The following is a 26,950-nucleotide window of genomic DNA, read 5'->3' on the forward strand; positions in this document are numbered from 1 at the left end:
CAGGATAAAAGGCAGAATGAATATTTACAACATAGTGCTTAGAGACTGGCCCAAGTTTTAAATATAGTGCGATGTTTGTAAATAAAGAAGAATAGTGCATCATAACAATAGTGCAAAGAATAGAAGTACAATAGATATTAGAAAACTAATGTTTAAAATGTGCAAAATAATCTGCCACTGGACCAATCTTTTGTTTGTTGTTGTGTATATGTCTGAATAAAATGCTCCTTTTTGGCACATACTACTACTTTGTAAACTGTCAGGAACCAGGAACGGAGACGGAAACCCAATTGCGTTAGTTTCTTAGTTTTATTGAGAGGAAGACGTAAGCTGGCACCCACGATCCAGTGATCGTTGATTGTGGGGAGCAGGTTGCTCGGGACGCGGAAGTGGCACTTCTCTGGCGAGCGATAGCGGTGTCGAAGAGGGAAAAGCAGGTCAGGTTACCGGGGCGCAGGAGCATAGACGTGATCAAACGGAAATAGGTCGAAGCCGGGAAACGTACGAGAGTCAAAAACAGGGAGTCAAGTTCGGAAGGCTTGCCTTAGCGGGAACTGAAGGTTCGCAACGATCGGACACCGGTAACAGGGAGTCGGGGGTTTAAAAAGTGGCAAGGAGCCAATCAGCGACCAGGGCTGTTGGCGCCACCGGGGCAGCCGCAGGTGTCCCGAATCAGTAATCATGACAGTAAACATTGAAAAGTCTCATCTCATTTCATTAGCTCCACCGCTTATCCTCAGCAGGGTCGCGGGGGTGCTGGAGCCCATCCCAGCAATCATCGGGCAGTGGGCAGGGGACACCCTGAACTGGTTGCCAGCCATTCAAAAATATGTACTTTTCTTTACTGGCTTAGTACTTTTGGTGCAATAAAGAAATTTAGATTTGCAATGTAAAGAAAAAACTATATAGTTAACTATACTCTTAAAGGAAAACGGTAATATTTAACCATTAGATGTTCCTTTACTGTGTAGTAAAAGTTTGAAGAACAATTTTTTTCCAAACAAAAATTATTATTTCTAACCTTCGAAATGTGTAAAGTGTATTTTGTATTTATTGTGCAACTCATTTGATTGATAAAAAAAAGTGAGACTGTTCATTGAAAACACACTATTGTCTGGGTGACCCCGAACTTTTGAACGTAGTGATCTAGTATTAGTATTGTCACGTAAATGCCGTTGCCCGTCACTGCTAAGGGTAGGCTCATGTCTAGAGAGCGTGATGATGCCGAAAAACAGCGGCATGATGAAGGCGCTGAGTCAGATCAAGAGGCTTCTTGTACTATTGGTAACCCTGGACACCTGTATCATCTTTTTTATGTGAGGGAGCAAATCCCTACCCCAAAAACTGCTTGGAAAGGGATGGGTGCCACCAGGATGTCCTTGCTCAAGACACAGCACTGGAGCAGTGCCCTAACAACTTTGGTGGTTGAGGGAACCCTGAGACGTGAGTATTCACATAATATTTTTAGGTGAATGGCAAATGTTTTGATTGATAGACCTGATTTTGATTCAAGCTTACTAATGTTCCAGGATTTGAGGTACACATGTTTCATGATTTTCAGATAAGTCCACCGAGCAAGAACAATCAGAATTTTTACACAACTACATTCAGTTAATCAGCGAGTCCCAATAATGCTGCGGGGCTCTGGCGTCTTTCCCCGCGTCTTCATACGCAGACCCAATCTATACCACATGCATATTTCATACAGGCGATACTGCCGCCATAAATAGATTTATCATCGCGCACTAAACGAACGCCCGGCGTGAATAAATGTTGAAGGGACGCCATCCATCTCCTGGCCGACACGCAAGTGGATTTAGCGGCCTCCATGAATTATGCAGATGGAGTGAGCGAGACAAAAACCTTGCACATCACACGTTGCTATCAAAGAGATATTTGGAAGTGCGGACGTTCCCGCCGGGCCGCTTCATAACAGTACGCGCCTAATCAATAGCCCGTTTCCAATAATTACTGTTTACCGGAGCTCATTATTTGTCGGACAACCGTAATTGGCTGTTGCCGGGACAGAGTGGCCTGTTGTGACGTACAGGAGCAGAGGTCAAGAGTGTCGGCCTCTAGTTACCTGGCGTGTGATCCGATGATGGACCACGGATTGGGTGCTCTTTGCATGTTGACATTTAGCGGCTAATTAGCGGTTCGACTGGTTGCAGGTGGAAGCCCTAATTCGCCCCAGCAAATCCTGTAGATATGCAAATTATTATGATATATTAGCATGCCGGGGAATTTCATAGGCGCCGTGTTCTACCCCCATGTATGCACATAAATCTTCCTCCTGCTCTGCTTGCTTTCTGATTAGGAGATGAATGGATGCAACAAATAGAACACCACAGCTACAGAGCTGCAATTACAAGTGGTCATGGTTTATCAGTGTCACCAATTGCATTTAGACTAAGCTAACCAGTAGAAAATGTACACATTATCCAACAAGAGTATAGTTTCATCAGGAGGTTAAATAAGACAAATCGGTATTCGAATTGTCCCATAATATTAGCTATTTGAATGGGATTGCATTAAGAAGATCCTATTCTGAGGATGACACAGACACCAACCCACCAGGGGTAAAGAGAAGATTATTTTATAAAATGGAGTGCTTTGGTTTTTCTGGAACAATTGCAGCACTAAACCTGGAAGTCAGGGTTTATAGAAACGGGGACCTTACGAAAAACTGTATATGACGAAGTGGATGGTCATCTGACTACAATCCTGTTTGATACTGGGTAGGATGACTTGTAGCTGCTTTTATCTTTACGTGAATAAGTGAGGTAAGGATTTCAACGGGAACAGAGAGTTTTTGGGGAAATTTCCGTTCTTTCATAGCCCGACAGGGAGAAAACAAAAGGCTGGTGCCTTGCCGGGCTTAAAAAGAATTGGTGGAATCCTTGCTTAAAGATGGGGTGAAAAGTTAGGGGAGAGCCATTGCTGCTGCTCAACGCTGAGAGGATCTAATTGAATTGTTAAAAATACCATGTCTGTTTTCTTTGCTTCTAAAAACAAGTCTATAACCGATTAAATTTACGAATAAATGGTCAATAGATTGAACAGGTTTCAGAAATCATATACCTTGGACTCGTACTTGATTCGCAACTTAGATTTTACAGCCATGTTAAAAAAAAATTGCAGAGTTGCCAAGCAAACTTGTATACATTTAGACTGATCAAAAATCCAGGCTGCATACACATTCATGCACTGCATGATCTTCTCAAACATAAACTACTGCATCTGCTCCTGGTCATAGGCCATGGTCACTACAATAAAGCCACTACAAATGATTTACAATAGAGTGGTTAAAATTCTAGATACGAAGTCTATTAGGTCACATCATTGTGTTAGTTTGGAGAACCTAAAAATGTTATCTTTTAACAACTTCATGAAATGTGCACAGTTTATAAATGCTTGCATCAACAGAGCCCTCAGGTTCTTAGTGAGAGCATAGTTCCCCTTAGGGCTGTGGGCTCCAGAACCAGAAGAGATCATAGCGGGACCTTTCAAGTCCAGAGGCGAAAAACGACTTTTGGACAATCAGCTTTTACTGTACAAGGCACCAAAGCCTTGAACTGTTTACCCACTAAACTAAATGAAAAGTCAAACTGGGTATTTTTCAGACATAAACTTAAAGACTTTTTAATTGGAGGTCAGATATGTGACCACCTGTAGCCCCTGCAATTGTGCTATTTTATAATATTGTGTATGTGAGGAGCAGAAGTAAATAGAAGGAGACCAAGAGGAAGGCCGCGATTGACGTGGATGGATGGTGTTATGAGTGCACTGTAGGAAAGAGGTATAAATGTAGTGGAAGCTCGAGCTCTTGTTGGTGATAGGAATGAGTGGAGAGGTGTTGCGAAAGGATAGTTGGATGTTTGAACGCGTTCTAAAGGATGGGCAGGGCACCTGTATGATGCGCAGGGGTAAACAAGTGAAAGCTGTTGGGCCCTGCTGTTGAACAGACGAGTGTGTTGTGTCACCTTGACCCAAGTGACATGGTCGCTTTCTTGTGTCCCGTTTCATCTGGAGGGAAGAAAGCATGACCAACTTGGGTGCCGAGGTGCTTAACTTGTTTGGGTGTTTGGGCATTTGGGTTTGACATGGTAAAAAAAAACAAAAAACAAGTGTGTATTTTGCTACGTTTTCCCTTTTTTTTTGTTTTTTTGTTTTTGTGTTTGTGTTTGACTTGCTTTCTGTCACCCCTCTTGAGGGATATGACCAGGGTAGATAAACAGATGGTGTATGTTATGTTACTTATGTATGATTTTTTTTCTGTAAAAACTATTTTGGGGATTGAAAACCAGACTTGGCCAAAATGTTATAGTATGCGACATGAGCATACTTGTCCCATTTCAAATAAACAAAACTTAAACCTGAAACTTGCGGCTTGGGCATCTTGTTTGGATCATTCTAGATGCCTCCCTGCAGAGGTCTTCCGAACCTGCTCCATATTTTCTGACTATTTCTCTCGAATGGGCTCATGTTCCTACTGTAGGAGTTTGAAGAAGTGGCTAGGGAAGTGGAAATCAGACCTTTCCTGTTCAAATTGCTCTTTCCCAGCAAGCCACTCTGAATAGGCAAAAAAATATATATCAGTAGGAGAGAAGCTCCAACAGTGGCTATGTTTGAAATTAAAAAAAAAAAAAAACATTAACAAACTAATAACAGCAGTGTTGAGTTTTTTTTCTTCTTGTATTTGGAAAGAGTATATGTTTAAAAACATCACGGTTCATTGGTTAAGCAGCCTTTGCAGGAAAGCAGAAAAAAAAGCACAACACAACGAACTCAGTCCATCGATTCATAACGATACAATTATGTTTAGTGTTGCCCGCTCATTCAAGTTGTCTATGTGAAAACACACAAAACGCACATACTTTTCCATTTTCTCTTTATCTTTACATTTTCCATCTCAAGACTCATACCCTCTTGGCGAGTGTATCTTGATTAGCGTTCGCCTTTGCAATTTCCTCCTAGATTATTTTTGATGGGTTCGCAAAAAATATCAATCTGCGCGGGTTGGCCTCTTGAAAGCAGCTTTCATTAGCGGTCAAACACTTCTCTTCTTGTCTCACACTCAAGGGCAATGTCGACTCCTGCCTCCAAGAGAATGGAATAGCTATCCGTCCTGGCGGCAACGGCAATGTCATGTCCTGCACGGTTGTCATGGCACCCAGCTGGCCCCGCCTCCTGACACCGGCTGAGACGCATTGAACTGATTGCTTGTGAAGTACTTAAACGCTTCTTTTGGGACTGCCCGTTGCCAGACCAGTGCTTTACCTTGTTGAAGACCTGTTCATGCCTGTTTGATCTGAGTAATACCTAGTTTGTAATTTTGATTGCCTTTAAACCTGTTTTGTTTTGTCTTTGGTCCGTTTGTGTGTTGGACAACTTTTATTTCCTAATTAAAGTGACAGATCGTCTACGGATATGAGTTCCGACTTCCTGCTTCCGGGTCCGTTTCCTGGCAGGCAAGGAGTTCTTTTTAAATGAAAACAAGTGCTACAAATGTATTTAATTGAATAATCTACATCTTAATTGAGCAATTAATCGATTGAATGCATTACATAACCACACAAACAGCACATCCTGATCCTGCATAAAATTGACCAATGCGATTAGCTTAGCGTTGCTACTAGCTTTCTCTAGTAGCGCCATTAAAAACTCGAGCGTTCCATCTATCGCCACATTTGACAGTACATTTCAAATATATATTCCATGACTCAAAACCAGTGTTGGGAATAACGCCTTTATAGATAACGCCATTACCTAACAGAGTTATTTTTTTCAGTAACGGGGTAATCAAATTTTTTTTCCACCGTTACAACGCCATAAAAGGTAGTGACAGTCAAAAGTGGTGCATAACATTAGTTTTTGTGCTCGTTTGCATACATTTTTGTGTTTTTACGTATGATTTGGTTTTGTTTGTATTTTTTTATGTACATTTTTGTGTTTGCGTACATTTTGTGTGTCTACGTATGATTTTAGGTGTTTGCGTATGTTTTCGTGTGTGGGTTTATGTACATTCTATGTGTTTACGTACATTTTGTGTGTTTAAGTATGTTTTTGGGTGTGTTTTCAAAGGCTTTGTGTGTGTTTATGTACTGTACATGCTGATCGTTATTTCTTGATATTTTTTACTTTTTTTGTTGCAAATCAAGGGTAGGATAAATTTGTCTCTGGTGAGGTGCAATATTACAAGGTCCCATAACACAACTACCTGTCTGTTCTTCTCTATTCAACTGCCGCAAATGCTGCCCGAAAATGTCAAATTCTTCAACATACAACATCCATCCATTGATTATCTGCACCGCCTATTCTCAGTGAGTTGCGGGGTGCTGGAGCCCATCCCAGTTGACTCTGGGGAGTGGGCAGGGGACATCTTTAACTGGTTGCTATTCAGTTGCTGTGCACACTGAGACAGACAATTCACTCTTCTCAGTCATACCTAGGGACAATTTGAACCGGCCAACTAACCTGACATGCATTTTTTTGTAATGTGGGAGGAAACCGGAGTGTTTGGAGGAAACCCACGCAAAGGTGGCGGCTGGATTTGAACCCATGACTTCAGAACTGAGCTGCGTACGCGTTAAGCACTTGACATACAATAACAATTTCTTTTTAAGTAGCAGAAATAGTTACTTTCCCTGGTAATTAGTTCCTTTTACTGTTGAGTAATTCAGTTACTCAATGTTGGTTTAAGATCAGGTAATTGTGTAATTGGAATCCTGTGCAGTCCTTTGAGACATTTTTGTGATTAAGGGCTATATGAATAAATGTGACTTGACTTGCCTTACTAACCCATTTACTTTTTGGAAGAAGTTAGGGAATAACTATAAGTAATTACGTTTTAAAAGAAATGTGCCCAACACTGCTCAAAACACATTGTCATTTTGGTGTTCGCAAGTGCCTTCATTTGAAGCCATAAGAAGACGGTCCATTTTAAATGTTGCATTGTGTCGACACAAATATTTTAAATCAACCACCTTTGTTTTCCTTTAAATGAAAAACAAATCTTTTTTTAATGACGCGTGAAAATTGGAAAATAAAGTTAAACAGAATAAAATAAAATAAGTACAGTGAAATGATGAGAATGATGATGTGATAGCTGGAACTACGGTATACTGGTTTAACAGTCATGTAGGAAAAAAAAACCTTATCACATAAAAAAAAAATTTGCATATCGTAAAAGTTTGGGTCAGGAAGGTCTATCTGAAAAAGGAGATTAAGGGAGAACCCTGGGTGGTTTAATTCTAAATTAAAGGAAGTTATTAATTTACAATTTCAAGATAAGGGAAACTCAAACAAGAGTTGTGTGATATTTTGTGATAGGAAAAAAAATCATGAACTATCATATAAACATGCATTTTAAAAAATACTCGCAGGCTGCTAAATTTGCATTTATTTTACATAACACAATCCTAACCAAGAGGGACCTGACATGACTTGTGATCTCCATCAATTACCATATTAAATGTATCTTTCAAACTGTTTTTTGTCTTTTTCCCCTCAATGAACCTAGTTTTCTCAATTTCCATTTTTTGTCCCACACCAAAATGTACTCCCTTATTCAATAATTTAGTCAGATGAAAATATTTTTTGTGATACCTTCTATATCATTGACTTGAGGTCCCACTATTACACCAATGACAAGCTGTGATCCAAATCAAAAAATAAATTCTACTTATCATATTTATCAAATGAAAGGACTGTTAAGTTTAAAGCAGAGATAGTAGAATATATTGACCTTTTTCATTCAAAAAACACAAAAAAAACAGAATGACTTCAAATACCGTATATACTGGCATACAAGCCTACATCGCATATTAGCGACCCTCTTAAAATAGCCACATACTAAAATAAGTTTGTACCAAAGAGAAACAATAATAATATGTTAATGACTTAATGGTCACAATTATAGAGATCTATATACTAATACAAAACTACAAAGAAATATTTTTAAACGCATTTACTGTACCTTCAGGTAGTGCTTTGATGACAGATACTCAGACAATATTTCGGTATTTTCCAAGGTTTTCCTTCTTCGAATCATTGTTGTTTCTGTTTACCACTTCTTCTCTCCCTCATCACTAACTTTTTTATGATCCATTATTATGGACAGAAAAGGGAAATAAAACAAAAAAAATCACGATGAAATGAGGTATGGTCCCTCTCAATCGCAATTGGGATGGGGTCGATTGACTGAACAGAAGAAAGAGATCAAGCAGGGCATTATCGATATCTACTGTGTAATCAAACTACCATTTTTTCTTCCTTCTAGCATTATTTTGCAAAGGAAAAGGCCTGCGAACCATTGAAAACAGGTCAGCGACCCACTTTTGGGTCCAGATCCACCAGTTGAGAAACACTTGTTCATATATTTATTTTTTACTCCGCCAATCAAATAATGAATAAGATGTAGGTTATTTTATTTGTAAATCTGATTGTTCCTCACCAGACATGAACTGCTCCGTCCATCACTGCTACCATGTCTATAAACAGCAAAATGATGTAGTCCTATGAATAAATATTGTATCAAAGCTGTGTCATGTAAACAAATGGAACCCACTGAATACTTTGTGACGGGCAGCCATTAGTCAATGTAATTTGTCTCAACGGCACGGCAACCTGATGTTGGCAGCGGTTCGTTTTGCCTGATAAATGACCATGTGAACGGGCTACAGGAGGCTACGGCATCACCTCCACGCGCAGAGACGACTAGAAAGGCGAGTTCCGTCCCTGAAAAATAGCCGTCTTATGCCAGCCGGCCGTGATTGATGGCCACCGGCGCAAATCAATTGAGTGTGCTCTGCAGTCTCGCACTCTGTCTGTTGGTGGCGATAGGGATAACATGTCAGTGCGGACCTTCTCCATCTTGTCACTTTAAGCAAAATCAATAGTGCTTCCCTTTACCCGGCGCTCTACTTCTTCTCCACACGCTGCGATCGATAGCACGGTGACCGGAGGGAGTCCGGAACACAAAGCATATCTACACAAGTAGATCATTTTTTTTTTAATTTCAAAGCAACAGCCAGTTAAAAAAAATAAATAAAAAAAATACCCGGAAGTCTCGTCTCTTTGCTATCTCATATGATTGTAAGAATGGGATAAAATAAAATAAAATTAGATAGAGTAATATACCAGCTCAGTAGCCTAGATGGTAGTGTGCCCGCTTTGAGACTGGGAGGTCGCTGGTTCGCGCCTCGGCCGAGACATACCTAATTGGTATAATGGCGGCGCCCTCTGGCTGCGGCTGCATCGACTCGCTACAACGGGTCAGGTGTATCGACATTTCGTTCTGTGTACATTGTTACAAAGAATGACAATACAAAGGAAATTATTATTATTATTATTATTATGGTTGGGTTTAAGTTAGAGGTAAGATCAGGACTAAAAATTCGAGCCCAACCCAACCCTACAGGTTTTCAAGCCTGAACCAGCCCAAACAATTAACCTGATTTGAGGGACCGAGCCATTTTTTATATTTTATTTGTGACGACTCGCTAAAGGAAAATTCGGTTCGGGCTTGCGTCGGGATTGGGCTCAGGCTTAAGGGGTTTGAACTGGGCACAGGTGTGTGGTGATTGGCCCAACTGTGCCCAGTTCAAACCCTGGTTGTTATCCTAGTTAATTATCCTGCATCCTTCAAAAGGACATTTTAAGCTGCACACAATGTTGTGTGTTTGCCATTTTTCAGTTTTCAGTCATATCCTGCTTGTGAACCCATATTTGTTTGCCCCCTGGTACCTTTTTTGGTTATAAAATACAATCCCTTGTTTTGAGCACCTCTGCCTGCAGTTGTGACTTCCCCCACTAGGGCTCATTATGACCAAAATTTAACAATCCATGTATTAAACCATAAATGTTTAACTTTTTTTTAAAGGGACAGTGTGTATTACTTGATCACTAGATATTCCTGTGTTGTGCAGTGCAACTGATAATGGATGCTAATACGCTCAAGGTAGAATGGAAACTATTGAGACTCAAAGTGACAACAAAACACCATTTTCCTTTTTCCCCCGCCCAGTCTTTATCAAAGTTTTTGGAGGTACCCGTACATGGCGGCCAATCATGTCAGCTCCCTCTAGGTGAGGCTTGTGTTAAGTAAAATACATGCGCATTTTGCAAGTATTTTTAAAAAATGCATGTTTGTTTGATATTTCACGAATGATTTCTTATATTTTAAATCAATATATTTTTTTGAGAAAAGCAGATTATTTGTATCGTATAATTTATTGTATATGTTGTAAACATAGTGCTATAAGTTTAGTCTTGCACTTAAGACTATTGCACTTAAATCCAATTTATTGAAAATAAAAGGAATCTTTTGACCAGTTACTCTCATATTTTTTAATGTTTATTTTAATAACATTTTTCATAGAAAATAATGGTTTTCCATAAAATAATTCATATATTTATGTTTATCAATACTGTATTTAACTGGTAGTAACCGAATTGGACAAAAATATTTAAATATATTTACATTATTTTAAGTATTCACTTATTTCAACAGATATTTGAAATGTACTGTCAGTGGGACCCACAAGCAGAACTTACATTAAGTTTTTTGTTTATAAGACAAAATACAATTAACATTTGTTGAAAACTCAGCAGACCGTTCATTTATTTGGTTATAAGAACATCCCAAAACATGACCTGATACACCACATAATGAGCCACTACTGACAAAAGTCTAAAAACTACTCAAGCGTTAAACTCTTGTTGAAACTGTACTTAATTCGTTCAAGAAATTAGTTGATAAAAAACGGTACCCCATTTTCCAGAAACAACCCCCCCAAAAAAAGACGGCTGTTTAGTCCCTGTATGACCAGTGCCAGTGTTAGGTCCGCAATGCCGGCGGTAAGTCAGATTTGTTTCCACTCTATCGAGGCTGCCCTTTGTCACCGATTCTGTTAATCGACAGAATTTCTAGGCGGGTATGGGTTCTGGTTTTGGGGACTCAGCATTGCATCTTTGCTTATTGCAGATAATGTGGTGATGGTGGCTTCCTTAAGCTGTGATCTTCAGCTCTCACTGAAATGGTTCGCGGCCGAGTGCGAAGTAATCGGTATGAAATCAGCACCTGCAAATCAGAGACCATGGTTCTTGCCGAAAAAGAATGGCATCCTTTTTCTGGCTTTGGGATGAGATCCTGCACCAAATGAAGGAGTGTAAGTATCTCGGGGTCTTGTTGAAGAGTGAGGGTGGAATCAAGCAGAAGATGGACAGTTGGATCAGTGCAGCATCTGCCGTCAAGCGGATCCTGTACCAGTCTGTTGTGGTAAAGAAGGCGCTGAGCCGAAAGGCATATATTTCGATTTACCAGTTGATCTGCGGTTGTCCTACCCTCACCGATGGTCATTAACTGTGGGTCATGACCAAAAGAACAAATCCCGGATAAAGTTGCTGAAATGAGTGGCTAAGCTCTCCCTTACAGATAGAATGAAAACCTCAGTCATCCCGGAGAGACCCGCATTGAGAGGAACCAGGCTCGGCATCTCATAAGGTAGCCGAATGATGAAAAAATGAATAGTTTTCAGTTATGTTTCATATCTTATATTTGAGACTTCCTACAACCAACCTAAGCACGCAAGAAACGTACTATAAAAGCTAACAGAGCGATGTCCGTACAACTGGAGCTTTTTTTTACTAGAAAGGCGCCATATTTAAATGTAACTGTATCTATTTGCTGGCATCAAAGTGTAAAGAGTCATAATGGAACTATTTGTGTTGCAGATTCTGCAAGGATATAATGGACACTCCACTAGCAGCTAGCAACTAGCTAATAGTCATGTCATAATTGTTTTTTTTTTTGAATCCTTAAAGGGACAGTGTGCATTATTTATCACATCGTAGAGGTAAAAAAAAAAAGCCTTCATAAAGAAAAGTTACCATAATAATTTAGATGATATGCAAAACTGCATGAACTATCATATAAATGTTAATTAAAAAAATAGAAGAATAGAATTAGAATAGTCTTTATTGTCATTCATATCAATATTGTGAAACAATGTACTGTATGTAACGAGATTAGACATGGTACCCCAGGGTAAACAAAAATATGTAAAAAAGATCAGACTATCAGTATAAATAGGAAAATAAATAAATCAATAATTGTGCATTGTAAATAGTGCAATGTACATAAGTGTAAATAATAAGTACAAATAAGAAAATCATTAAAACTGCATTTATTTTACACAATGTTAAGTTTCCGTAGTTTGTATTCTTCCTTGTGCCTTGTAGCACTCGTTTAAGGTTTTACTACACAATACTGCAACATTTAGTAGCAAAATTTTACAGTGTCCCTTTGAGAAATATTTAAAAAGTTATTTTTTTGCATCAAAGCATTTAATATAAAAGTTAGAAACCTATTTTTTTAAATTTAGTCTTCGCAGGGATTTTGAAATATTTCAGTCTGTTAAATTGCATTTTTAAAATTGCTGCGGATTTTGCCAGCCTATGTTGAACACTCTATGTTAGCTAGCACCTAGCTAATGCTTCTAATGCTAACATTTGCTTCAATTATGTTACCATAAGTCTTTATTTTTTTCATTCTTAATTAGTACATAGACATGATTTAGAATATAATAGAATCTATCTTTATTGTCATTGTTACAACATGGGTTGAATATATTGTGACACCGGAATTGGACAAGGCACTCCAGGCCCACGTTTTACAGTGAGGATAAGGAAAACAAAAAAGATAAAGGAACAAAGAAGATGTTTGTACTGTCCTTGTTGCAGGCTTTGTTTTCCTCCGGAGGGGGGCGCATGAGGGGGTGAGGGACAGACAGAGATGGCCGGATCCAACTAGATGTTTGATCTTACTGTACACACGGTCCAGTGTTTTTTCCCCTGGTTGCTCAGTCCACGTATTGAATGAATTTTAGAAGTACTGTCCTTAAGCATGCATGATTAAAGTCGCCGGTGACGATAAAAGCTCCATCGGGGTGTGCAAGCTGCTGTTTATTGATAGCAGCGGGCAGGAGATTTAGCGCTATGCCAACGTTAGCATCCGGTGGAACGTTAGCATCCGGTGGAATGTAAACAGCAACCACAATGACCACAGTTAGCTCTCTCAGTATATACAGCGTAGAAGGGTCTACACGATACTGCTAGAAACTCTTTATCAGTGTGTGTCAATGATTAGGCTGTTATTGTAGCGCATAGCCCCCCACCCCTGTTTTTAACGAAGTCTCCGTCTCGGTCGTGCCGGTGAAGCGTGCGTTCTGCTAGTCGGACTGCGGCGTCGGGGAAGCCAAGACTCCGTGATGACAAAAATACTGCAATGTCGGACGAAGCTGTTGGTGGCGATCCGCAGCTCAAATTCACTCATCTTGTGGACAACGGATCTGGCGTTGGTCAGGAACATGCTTGGAAGCGCTGGTCTGTGTGGTCGCCTTCTTAGCCTAGGCCCGACCGGCAGCTTTTTACTTTTACTCCGTCGTTGTCAGCAGGCGGATCACCCAGGGAGATCCGGTGGTCTCTATATATCCCTCGGGATGTTATGGATGTTATTGTAGTTGTGAAAGGAGTCGAAGGGAAAATATGAGGGATAAAAGAACACTGAAAAACAAAAGACGAACTGGAGACCATAAAGCCGCTGCACTCGCGCGCGCCGCCATCTTGGATCACCCCTAAAGGTGGGTTGTGTGGTTGGAGGTGTCCTTATAAAGTTAAAAGTAGAAAGTATTTATAATATTTTTCCACTGCACCTATCTGCTTTCAGCTTATTTGTAGCAATGCCGTTTGGGACACACAATGCATAAGAAAGCAGGAATGGGGTTGGGGGATGAGGGTGGGCGGAGAGTGACATAATGCTTGTCACCACGGTTTTGTTAGTCTAGCAAAAAAAGGTAAGAGTAAGAAAGGGCCGCTTTCAAATACATTTCAATTGACAATCCGAACCCCCAAAGAGATGAAAAAAGAAGCCTTTTTTTGAACCCGTCTAAAAAAAAATGCATGTACCTGCAGAGCTTGACAGAGGCTGCAATGATAACTTAAGCCAAAGATGGCGTTACTGAGTCAAAAGGTCCAAATCTTCTACAGCACTTTTTAACGAGGACGTTGATATTTGTAAAAGTAATTAAAACAGGGTTCAAACATTGGCTAGCTTGACGGTCTCACAAACGAACATGAACTTAAGGCAAGAAGAAGTCTAGAAACATTCCTTTTTTTCCTTGAAGTATTCAGGCTGCTTTTGCCAATTACAATCCTGAATAAAGTCATTTGTGAAAGACATCTAAAATAAAGTAGTTCAATGTCATTTAGAACAGTGTGTCCTTAATAAATACGATTTTATTCGGAGCTGTTTCATAATGTCATTGGTACAATTGTTCAATTATACAGGCAAGCCTGTGGCCAAAGAGTCTCTTTTAAACGAGCGCTTTAAAAAATTCAACAGTCGCATATCTGCATGCCTGCAGGGAGGACGCTAGCATCTTAACGATCGCATTCGTTGCCTGGAGGATGTCGCTCACTCATGCATATTTGACACTTTTAGCCGCTTGCTCGCGCCACGTCCCGCCGCTAATGGATGCCGTGCGGCACCGTGCTGCATACGGATCAGATGCTCGCGCCGTACGCTCGGGCCCAATCCATTCCCCGATCCGTTTCCCGTTCCATTCCCCTCTGCTTCGCCCTAGTGGCAACAAAGAGCCCTCGATGCCGATGCGTCAGACGAAAGGCCGCAAATGTGGATGATAATAAAGTGACAAGTGGACTCAGAGTGTGAACAGAGTGGATGTGATGTGTGGTGTCAACTGGTAGGACTTTCTAAACGATTTTGAAGCCCAACAATAAATGACTGGGCAAGGACGCTCAATACAATGAGGGTGTTGCGTGCTTGACCATACTCGGGCATTTTTTGGCATTTTCCAAACCTATCATTAAAGAAAATGAATTAACTTATTTAATGTCATAATATGTTTTCAGAAGCATTGTACCTGAATGCTAAAACGTTAGAATACGTTTTTTTTGTGTTTTTCAAAACCATTATAAATGGTAAATGGACTGCATTACTATAGCGCTTTTAACCAATCATTGTAAACCTCCCAAAGCACTTTGCAATGTACGTCACACTTACCCGGGGTTGGGTAGGGTTACTTTAACTTGATTACTTTCAATTACTTTTTGATTACTCCAATACCAAATATGCTAATAAAAGACAAAAGAAACTAAATATGAGTACAATTACTAAATTGTGTGCAGGCTTGGGGAGTAACAGAACACATGGAACGGCAAAAATGATGTTGGCAAGCTGTTAGGATTTATTTTCATTTTGTTTCTGTTGCATTTTATGTTAGTTTTGCCGGAGATCAAAGAGATCAGAGCCAGGAGATAAAGATTACCACGTGTTGTGAGTCAGAATTGTATTCATATTTAGTTTATTTTGTCTTTTATTAGCATATTTGGTATTGGAGTAATCCAAAAGTAATTGAAAGTAATCAAGTTAAAGTAACCCTACCCAACCCTGCACTTACCCATACACACACACATATAGCAGGGATCTACCTGTTTATCTGGGGCATTAGGGATTCAGTGTTTTGCCCAAGGACACTTCAACATTCAACTCAGAGGAGCCAGGGACTGAGCTTGGAACCTGTTTTTTCCAAGGCAAGCGCTTTACCTCCTGAACTACTGCTACCCCAGGGTTTGGTGGAGATCCTCAGCAAAAATAAAGCCTCAGGGAATTATTTCCGTATGAAAAATCCACATTAGATGGCAGGAGTGGATTTAAACAGATCTCTGTCCACACATCGAGGGATCACCCACTTCGTGTTGTTGCTACCTTTTTCCAACTAAGGAGATTGCATGGGCAGACCCACGTAGCGCGTTAGTGTAGTGTACCTATGTGCTGAGAACAGCAAATTTATGGATATATAGTAATACACACTTACAATTCCCCAACAGAGCTTTATCCTCTCAAAATAAGATGATGAAGTCCCATGGTCGTCGTCTTGTAAGAGAGTATGACATTTCGTGCATGTCCGCAGGGACACGGTCGGCCGTGGGAACGCGATCGCCAAGGTGTCCAAAAGTTAATGTATTGTTCAGTGTTATTGCAATAAAAATGCAATTTTGCAAGCAAAGTGCCCGTGTGTTTATGGAAAGCATTGTTTAGATATTGGAGGTATCACGGATGCAAACAAAAAAAAAGCACCCAGTTTAATGTTCTGCTTGAAATCCATCCTTTCACAAAAAAAAAACCTTTTCCTCAGAAGCTTTCTTGGTATTTCTATGAAACTTAGCAGTGTTTTCAACTGTTTTTACTAAACATAAGTAAAAGCGAGAAACAATCCTTTTTTTAATGAGAAATGAGGGTTTAAGCTTTCTTTTGATATATCTGATGCCTATATAGCTACAGAACTACATTTTCTGTAGGGCTTTGAAATTGAGAAGAGATGGACGAAAGAAACGGGGTGTAAAAATAAATATAAGTGGTCCATCCTTCTTTTCGCACCGACCTTCCCCTCCTTCCGACACACTTCCACACCATCTCATCTTATAACTGTATTTTTTAGTGATTTGGGGTCATACTGATTTTTTTGAGAGGTCGGAAACGGGCAATTTGGTTTTCAATTATTTAAACTTGCTCGTTACACAAGCAATTTGAACTACGAGTTAGAACCTGTTACAAATTAAGCTTGTATGTCGAGGTGCCTCAGTACAGTATTCCTGCATTTCCCCCCCACTTTTTGTAATGCATCGACTGCATCCTGAACAATGGTTTGTTGTCTTTCTCAGATGACTTTTTACTTATGAACTCAATTGCATGGAAGTCAAGCCACCACTTCGCATTCTTTACCTGAGAAGATCTCTTCCCACTCGGTGATTAACCTCTCGCTCCGGCAGAACTATAAAAGGAAAGTAAAGAAAGATGTTTAACTCTCATCCAGAGACTCAAGGTCTTTACAAGCCAGACGTGCGAGCTTTAACATTAACACAAACAGACAAAGAAAAAAGACCAGATGAAATAAAGAAAAAGAAATAGCACCTGTCGCTGGCATTCTGCATAATAACACTGTAAGTATTGAGAATTCATTTGTGCTAATGGATGTTTCCTTCTAGGCTAAGTGGAGCACGTGCATTATGTAAATGTTGCGAGTCCATACATTAAAAGTAGATTCAACCAGGCCTGAAGACTTCCCTTTTTCCAATTTCCAATTACAATTCACTTCAGACTGACTGATGGCTTCCTTCATTTCGGGACAGATGTTAGTGCTCAGGTACCTTGGGGAAACTTGTGGTGGTGGTTCGGGGGTATGGGATACCGTACTGTCTGAACCGGGCTGTACAGTCCCTGAATGATCGGTGCCAAAGTTTGGTCCGCGATGTCGGCAGCAAGTCGAGTTTGTCTCCAGTAATGACTGGACTTCACCAAGGCTGCCCATTGACACTAATTCTGGAATGTTTCGCAGACCCTGGGACCAAGATGAGCACAACCAAATTGGAGACCTTGGTTCTCATCCAGAAAAGAGTGTCGTTCCCTCTTCGATGTCAGGGATGAGATCCTGCACCAAGTGGGAGAGTTTAAGGATCTGAGAATCGTGACTTCTTGAAAGAATCCCAGATACAAACCGCTCAAATGAGTTTGACCGCTGAGTGTACGGGTTTTCCCTGAACCAGAGATAGGGTGAGATGCTCAATCATCCAGGAGGGGCACAGTATAGTTTGTTGCAAGGAGCCATTGAGGTGGCTTGGGCATCTGAAGTCCTCCCTTGGGATGTGTTTTCGGACATGCTCTAAAAGTGACCTAGGACATGTGACCTGGAGAGACTTTGTCTCCATACTAGCCTGGGAAGGCCTTGTGATCCATTGGATGAGCTGTACAAAGTGGCTGGAAATAGGTAGGTCTGTACTTCCCCTGAGACTGTTGCGACCCTTTAACCAATATCAGATATGCAGAAGAGGCTGGACGGATGGTACTTACAGGTCTATCACGACCGCCTTCATGTTCAAGCCAGACTTGACACCAATCAGGGCAATAGGGAAGCAGCTGGCAGGCTCTCCTCCAGGTTTGTGATGATTTGCCATGGTTGCTGTGCAAGAAAAGCCGTGACGTTAGTATTAGTGTCACATACCGATAGAAAACGTATTAATTTTAACATGAAAACACTTTTTACAGACTATTTTAGGATAGAGTGATCCCTTTTATAACCTGACATCGTTCAGCAGAAATGTTTATATCACAATTATTTCATACAACCAAAGCTTTTATAACTTAACAGTCAACGATTAAAAACTTCCAGGAAATAACTCCGTCCATGCATCCATTTCCTGCACCGCTTATCCTCAGTAGGGTGGCGGGGGTGCTGGAGCCCATACCAGCTATTTTCGGGCAGTGGGCAGGGGAGACCCTGAACTGGTTGCCAGCCAGTCGCAGGGCACACATACAAATCAGTTTCTCATTCACACCTAATTTAAACCATCAAATTAACCTAACATGCATGTTTTTGGAATGTGGGAGGAAACCGGAGTGCCCAGAGGAAACCCAAGCCAGCAAGGAGAAAAAATGCAAACTCTCGAACCCATGACCTTATGAAATGAAATGATCTGCATTTATATAGCGCTTTTCAAGTCAAGACTTCCCAAAGCGCTTCACATTTCCCAATAGCGGCCGTGCAGCCATGTAAGGCGCTAACCTGCTTATTGGGGGTATTAGGGGTTCAGTGTCTTACCCAAGGACACTTTGAAATACAACACGGAGGAGCCGGGATTCGAACTGCCATCTCTTGATCCCAAGACGAGAGCTCTACCTCCTGAGCCACTGCCCCCCCTTAGAACCCTGCCACTCAGGTGCTGTGCCACCCCTGTAAATAACTCATTTCCATAAAAAGATATTCATGCTTTTATTGTCATTTTTCGTATTTTGCAAGGTTCTTGACCAATCGCCTCTTTTAAATGTCTGCAGTTATTTAATTACCATCAAGCTTATTTTTCTAGAACTGGATTGAATTGTTTTTTTACTCTAAACTTCATCCAACAAATGCAACTTTTTAAAGCCGGTGGAATGTCTTTCATCATGACTCTTTTAGCTCATGTTATGAAGTGTTTTATTTTATTTTACACCGGCACCTTTTTCAAGGAGATCTTTTATCAAGTTTATGGTTGATAATCCTACTGAGGCATTCGAGTTTTCTTAGCCTGCAAGCTTTTCGCTCCGAGACTGTTACATAAAACACACTGTTTTTACTATTTGAGGATTTTACAAGCTGCATTAGAAGATTATATCAATGAAGTTGGGAATGTGTTCTGTTTGTCTGCTGTGTAGATAGAGCTTTCCGATAATGGACTTTGGCTTTGTCTTGACTCATCACAAAGCCAAAAAATTGTGTTTTTAAATGAATCATCTACAGCAGGAAACAAAAACAAATGCTTGTCTTTCCTGAAGATTGTAAATGGCTCATCGCCCCTGCACCCCTACTTCATTTCTTTTTTATTCTTGTGTCGTTTAAAGCGTTCCTAAAAAGTTGAAAGTTAAATAATGTGTTCTCTATTAAGTACAGTAATTCTTTGCTGTATCACCGTTTACATATCGTGGTTTTGCTACTCTTCATCATGTATTAAATTCTGCATTCTTTTGAGGAGGTGTATTATCGCCAACAAAGCTTGACTTCTTGAACAGCTAAACTAACTTTGGAGCCATACTGGGTACTTGGTGCTCCCTGGTAATTTTGGAAAAATGTTTAATAATTGAACATTTATTTTGATTTAGGACAAACCTCGAAAGTAAATGCAGTTTTAACATCCACATGATGGCTGCAATTCATAATTTAAAGTAAAGCGGATCAGTAAATGCTTAAGAGGCAAGATGATTTTTAAAATGATATTTTAAAAGTACAGAAGTTATTTGTAAAGAAAAAAAAAAGTATAAAGTACAGTACTTTTATTTGTTAAACAAATACTTGAGCCACCAATTTACTTTTCTTGAGCAATATATAAATAAATCACTAAATGACAGGTTGTATTTTGGAATGCAACACCACTAAAAACGGGGATTGCTATTTATCTTAATCATAATCAACCAAGTTCAAACCGCCCTTATGCTTTATTTTACAATGCGCCTTTCTACTTTTATCATACATAGTAAAGCTGTTCGGAGCGGAACTCATTGGGTACAAGAAACGGGGACGGGAAACGTGCTGGAGATGGATCTTTTTATTTTGTTTCTGTTTTTCAGTGTAGCAAGAAAATGGTGAGCGTAAGAAGAGTCCAAGCACTAACCGAAAGCCCAAGAAACATGAAAAAACAAGTTCATTTGGGCTCATTTAAAAATGCACATACTTGCATGCGCATCATAAATGAGCTGAGTGAGGTTGAAGTCATGCCCGTACCCAGGAGATGGAGGCAGGGAGTAAAAAAGTTCCAGATTCTGTACGGCTCCTTTAACCCTGCATTAGTGGGGTCTGAAATTACCACATGGGTTTTTATTCATTGAAATATTTACAAATATAACATTTGTAATATTCTCATATTCCAGGTATTTTTCATAAAACATGTTTATAAAATGATGAAATTTATTATTTTGGCCATTAGTCTTTCACCACCACTCATAGAAGACTGTACTGGTAGGTCAGGCATCCATGGGTTAATCATTTCGACTCATTCTAAAGACGACAAAGAACATCAGATCGTTGCTTTGAACTTGATGAAGTTTTTGCAAGCAGTGGCTACTGTGGTCTTCCCCGCTCCATCACGTCCATCTCCTAGGTTTTCATTTTACCCCTTGGGAGGAGGCTGGCAAAGGAGCGAGGGAGCTTAAACGAGCGCCATGTCTTACGGTAGATCTGCCAGCCGAGATCACATCTGCTGCTGTGCGAGTGAAATTCTGCCAATGCTGCCAGATCGCATAATTCAACAGTCAAAAAATTCCAGTCAAATGAACGCTTCTTGGCAACACGCTCAGATGAAAATTTATAGAATGAGCTGCAAAATGATTGATGGATAAATCACAACGGAGAAGTTCAATAGAATAAAGTGGATGTACCACATTATTTCTGTTGTTAAGTCGGTTTGACGGTTTTCTGCAGTTGTTTTGTTTATTGTTTTCTAACCCTTTTGAAGCTAAGGCCCCTTTTTTCATTAGACAATCACGAGGCACACCATCCATCGAAAAAGTTTAAAAATTTATTCTATACATCAGTTTCAATTGGGTGGTTTCATAGCTTAAAGCCCCAGTTTTTAATATTTTACCACTAGATGACACGGTACAGTATTGTCTGATGCGACCAAAAATCAGTGCCACAGAGCACAGTGTAACAGCAAGTTGTCAGACAAACATAGTGGCAATCTTAGGTAGGCATTCCACCTTTGTAAAAGAAAAACACATTTCTCGACTTATGATTTTTTTTTTAAATAAAAATTAACATCAGTATGATGGTTTGGATATTATTGCCTGGTATTATTGTTATTATTATTATTATTATTTTCAATGTTTTACTGAATGAAAGTTTTCTTTTAAATTTTTAAATTTAAATACCTCATACTGTCCCTTTAAAATTTTGAGTAAATTGGGAATATAAAGCTTTTCTCATTACTTGTGGTCATGGTGGCTCAGGAGAGATTGGAAGTAATTCATTTTGGTGAATTATTTTTGCTGTAAAATGAAATTTTACTATCATGTATAACTCTTTTAAAGTTTGAATTTTTTCCCTTTTTTTCTAGGAAAATAAATATCAGGTAGGGACTCAATGTCAGTATTGGTTCCTGGTTGGTTCAAATGATTAGGACTCGGGTCTGGGGGTCAAAAAGTCCTGATAATGATGGCATTTCATTCGGCAACAGGCATGTCAAACTCAGTTTGGCTCGGGGGCTGAGCGCCGACTTTATATTCTTAGGTGGGCCAGATCAGTAAAACAAATGTCAACGCCAAACGTTTAGCTTTGTTTTTCAGTACCTCAACCCGACATTTCATTCTGTAGGACAAACTCAGATAAAAAGCATGGAAAAATAATAAAGTTATTGAAAGGTGCAACTCCTTGGTATTCAGAAACACAAAAGTAAACAAATAAAGAACTTTGTGGTGGTCAGTAAATGCTACTTTTATAGACCATGCACAGGGAAAAAACATGAAATCACTGCATTCTGATAAGGAAAATTTGGATTCATGAAAAACAGACTAAGAAATTACAATATCACTAGTACTTAGTTGCACCACCATTGGCTTTTATGACAGCTTGCTGTCTCTGAGGCATGGACTTGATGAGTGACAAACAGTATCCTTCATCAATCTGGTGCCAACTCTCTTTGATTGCAGTTGCCAGTTCATCTTTGCAGCTCGGGCCTTGCTGTGGACATCCATCCATCCATCCATTATTTGCACCGCTTATCCTCAGAAGGGTCGCGGGGGTGCTAGAGCCCATGTCAGCTATCTTCGGACAGTGGGCAGGGGACACCCTGAACTGGTTGCCAGCCAGTCGCAGGGCACATAGAGACAGACAACTCACTCGCTCATTCACCTAGGGACAATTTGGAAAGGCCAATTCACCTGACATGCATGTTTTTGGGATGTGGGAGGAAATCGGAGTGCCCGGAGGAAACCCATGCAAGCACGTGGAGAACATGAAAACTCCACACAGAAAGGTTTTATCTCGCGACCTCAGAACTGTGCCCCACACGCGCTAACCACAGCGCCGCCGAGCTGCTTGCTAGGGTCAATTTTTTTAAATTACCACCACAGGTTTTCAATTGGGTTGAGATCTGGGCTATTTGCAAGCCATCATATTGACTGCATCTGCAACGATGCATCTTTCTTCAAGGAATGCTTTCACAGTTTTTTCTCTGCGGCATGATCCATTGTCATCTTGGGAAACCCCCCAAACATTTTTTTTAATAGAAGGAATAACAAAGCTGTCCAAAATGTCAATCTAAATATGTGCATTTATTGCAGATTTGACGGCTGCCATCTCCCCAGTGCCTTTGCTTGACATGCAGCTCGATATCATTAAGGACTGTGGGAATCTGGATTTTTTTCTTCTTTCTTATTTTTTATTTAGGCAGACCTCTTTGTAAATCTAACCAGAACGGCACTTAACAAAAGTTCCAACATCATCACCTTGTCCAATACAGATTTGTGACTCATCACTAAAGATAACCCAATCATCCACAGTCCATGATTGCCTCTCCTCAGCCCATTGCAGTTTTGTTCTTTTGTGTTTTTCCTTTTAGTTTTCCTTTATGAAAATCCCATTTTCTTTCGGAAATTCTGCAGTTCTTTCACATACATTGACTACTACTTCTTTCCATTTCCTCTTCATTTGTCTTGTTGTGCATTTTCTGTTTTCACACCTACATGTCTTCCTTGGACTACTAGTACGCTTCACTTTAACAACCTTCCCATGCGGTTTTTACTTGGTCCAAATCTTCGATACAGCTGACTGTGAACAGCCCACATCTTTGGCAACCATACTAGTAGAGTTACTTTCTTCAGTAATTTTTTTAGTGTTTCTGAATGACATTATGTTGCAGTTTGGAATGGCCCTACGATTGTTTCATGTTTGTGATCTGAGTTTTTTCTACATAATAAAATGTCCGAGTGAACCATATGAAATTATGATGTTTGACATGCCAGCTCTACAACATGTGTCAAAATGGCTGACCCATGGAATGGATACAACAGTTTAATTTTACTCTTCCATTCATACACGACAAACAAGGATAACTAAAACCAATGATGTGTAATATTTGACCGCTAGATGGCTCAGTGTTATATGGTGCAAGCGAGCGCCAGTGAAAAACGGCACAGCGTGGCGGCAGAATGCCGCACAAACATGGCGCCGGCTTAAATGGGAATTGCACGGTGTAAAAGAAAGACACATTTCTCAACGAACAACATTGCTAAGATAGTTCATGCATTTTTGCTTGGTATTCAAAATCATGTTTTTTACTGGGTGAAAATTGTTTGTACCACTAGGAGGCACTGTATATTACACAGTGTCCCCTTTAAGTTTTGTCAGCAGGTGTAGAACATATTCTAAAGAAAATACATATAGGTTTACCTCTGCTATAAACAAATGGTTGGTTAGTTATTTCCCTAATTGTTAAAAATGTAATTTGAATAGTTGCTTGTTCCGTGCATGTTTGGTAAGTTTATTGTTTCATTAGTATTAGTCCAATTTTACTTAACATTTTAGGAGGAATGTCCAAGAGAATGTGTGTTATTTAAAATTAGCACACTTTTCATTAAACAGACACGTGAGAATAAATGTGTGAAAATTGATTGGTGTGATAAATGAAAAACATGTGATTAAATAACACCCACGTTTAAAATTTTTGTTATATGGTTAACATTTTATTTAAACGTATCGTTTTTTTGTCCCACTTGAATAAACATCACTTTATTCTATCAGATAGATAGATAGATAGATAGATAGATAGATAGATAGATAGATAGATAGATAGATAGATAGATAGATAGATAGATAGATAGATAGATAGATAGATAGATAGATACTTTATTCATCCCCGAAGGGAAATTCACATTTCCAGCAGCATCCCTGAGCTGAGAACAATACAATAATAAAGCAAAAAGAATACAATATACAAATACCCAGTGTGACGTGCAAATACCCACTGTAGCGTGTTATATAGAATAACTAAATAGTGCTACACAGAATACATATTGCAATAAAATTCGGTAATATGCAATGTAGGTGGTGTGGTTTAATGTGGGCTTTTACTCTGCCGGGTAGAATTAAAGAGCCTCATGGCATGAGAAAGAAAAGATCTCTTCAGTCTGTCCGTAGCACAAGACAGTGACAGCAGTCTGTCGCTGAAACTGCTCTTCTGTCTGGAGATATCATTTACTTCTTATAGTTTTATAAATTATTTAAACATTTTTTGTTGTCGCAGTTAAATCATTCTGCACTGTAGTTTTCGAGAAATATTTTTGGTCTTATTTTAAATTGAATTCACTTTAATCCATTCATTTTTACCCCCTTTTAATCGCTAATGCTCTACATTCCTTTTAGCAGCTGGAGGCAAGCTAACCCTCCTAAAGGTAATCCAGCGGCGTAATCCAATCATATTTAAACCCTGTTGGAGACGTATTAAAGCCTCACTTTCAGATCAGTGGAGTTCTGTCTTAAAGCCATTTTAGAACCGAATAAAGGGGAAAAGCATTTCCCTGTTGGCAAATACTTTTTTAACGTTATGATGCATCGACAATTTTTTTGTGTTTCATTTTAACAAATGCTAATTTTTTTTTTTTTTGGGGGGGGGGGGGGGGGGGGGGATTTATCGATTACATTATCGGCTGATTAGAAGATCATTTTACAAATATTAAGAAGCAATTTTGGCCAAAATAAATATGCTGAAAATGATCATTATAACCTGCCATATTGAACTGTTTTGCTCATTTTATGTATTTCATAAAATAACAAAGAAAAGAAGAAAGTAAAATAAGGAAAAAAATGCTTAAAATTACACCACAAGAAACACATTTTAGGGATACATTTTCTCATCTTACTATTAATTACCTTTTTATTGAGTAAAATAAAAACACACTTATACATAAATATACATATATGAATTTGAATGGTCTGTTATAGTAGATGGTAGATGATTTGACTTATTCTAAAGTGTCCATTACTTGACAACTAGATGTCGTTGTATTGTGTCATGTGTCCAAAAATGAATGCCACAAAACACAAAGAAGAAACTACGGAGACTCGAAGTGACCAAATGGTTTCATTTTATTCTCTATATATTTCCCTAGCATCTTGTGAGGTTTTTGGTTTTCTGGGTACCAAGATGGCTTCCTGTGTGGCATTTGATATAATAAAAGCAGTAGCTTGACTAAAAAAATGCACGTTTGAAATGATGGTTCATCTATTTTTGCTTAGTATATATATATATATATATATATATATATATATATATATATATATATATATATATATATATATATATATGTGCACCCCCAAAAAATAGTTTTTGGTCCTATATTTTTCATACATAAGGTGCACCGGATTATAAGGCGCTACAATGGGAACATCGACAAAACAGTAAGATAGTTCAGTTAAACTTATTACCCCCTTAACATTCCGAAAGCTTGCAAAGAAGCAAATACGTGTCTCAGACATGTACGGACACTGTGTTTGTACGATGTCACCAATCACTCAAATGCATCGTTTCAAATATCATTCGGAAGGTTAAAGTCTTGGGATTCAAGAAATGCCAAACATTTCTTAGTTTCCATTTTATTTTTTGCTGGCAACTGTGTGGACAGCAAAGTAAGAATTTTATTGTGCAGGGAAACAGGGTTCTTTACTGTGCATATGACAATAAACACTTTGAATTGAATTTAGTTTAAAAATAGACTCATCACAGAAACATCAAGATCGTTCTAAAACAAGATACCGGGAAAATATAAAGTCGCATAGCTCACCTAAGTTCTCTTGCAGCCATCACGTTCAATAATGATACGTAACCATGGTCTTCTTACAACCGTGAGTGTAGTAAATCCAGGAGAGTGAAATATTTACAAATACAGAATAGTAAAAATGTTTTCTCTATGCCGTAGTGCAACCCAACGTGTGATTCACATTCATCTTTTTCGACCAATTGCAGTCTTTGTTTCGCCCCTTTAGCCTATGCGAGCCTGTAAATGATAAAAAGGATCCGCCCCCTTTACCTCCGAATAACTTTAGCCAATAGTGACTGATTCAAATGATGATTGACACATTGGTTAGGAATTGAAACGCCTGTATATAAATCCCAGCACACAACGCGGGCTACTTCGCCTTCGGGGGAAAATCTAGTCGGCGGCTGCTTGCCTTAGTTGCAAGACTTCGCGACTTAATATTGATCCATATATAAGGTGACTGTATTATAAGGCGCATGGTCAGCTTTTGAAAAAAACCAAAGGCTTTTAGGTGCGCCTCATAGTGCGTAAAATACGGTATATATATATATATATATATATATATATATATATATATATATATAT

At 39.3% G+C, this 26,950-nt stretch overlaps 1 protein-coding gene across 1 annotated transcript in view; it reads right to left on the bottom strand.

Annotated features, from left to right (window-relative positions):
• Nucleotides 1-26,950, bottom strand: part of chrm2a (cholinergic receptor, muscarinic 2a) — a 103,976-nt gene that overhangs the window by 41,812 nt on the left and 35,214 nt on the right. Inside the window, exons 2-3 of the mRNA XM_088348546.1 lie at nucleotides 17,933-18,041; nucleotides 16,808-16,856 (exon numbers count right to left, since the gene is read on the bottom strand). The gene's annotated coding sequence lies outside the window, so the exon portion shown is untranslated. The remainder of the gene's footprint in view (nucleotides 1-16,807; nucleotides 16,857-17,932; nucleotides 18,042-26,950) is intronic.

This window comes from Urocampus carinirostris, chromosome 11, assembly GCF_059441175.1.
Source record: "Urocampus carinirostris isolate Australia breed hairy pipefish chromosome 11, RoL_Ucar_1.0, whole genome shotgun sequence".
Taxonomy (NCBI): Eukaryota; Metazoa; Chordata; class Actinopteri; order Syngnathiformes; family Syngnathidae; genus Urocampus; species Urocampus carinirostris.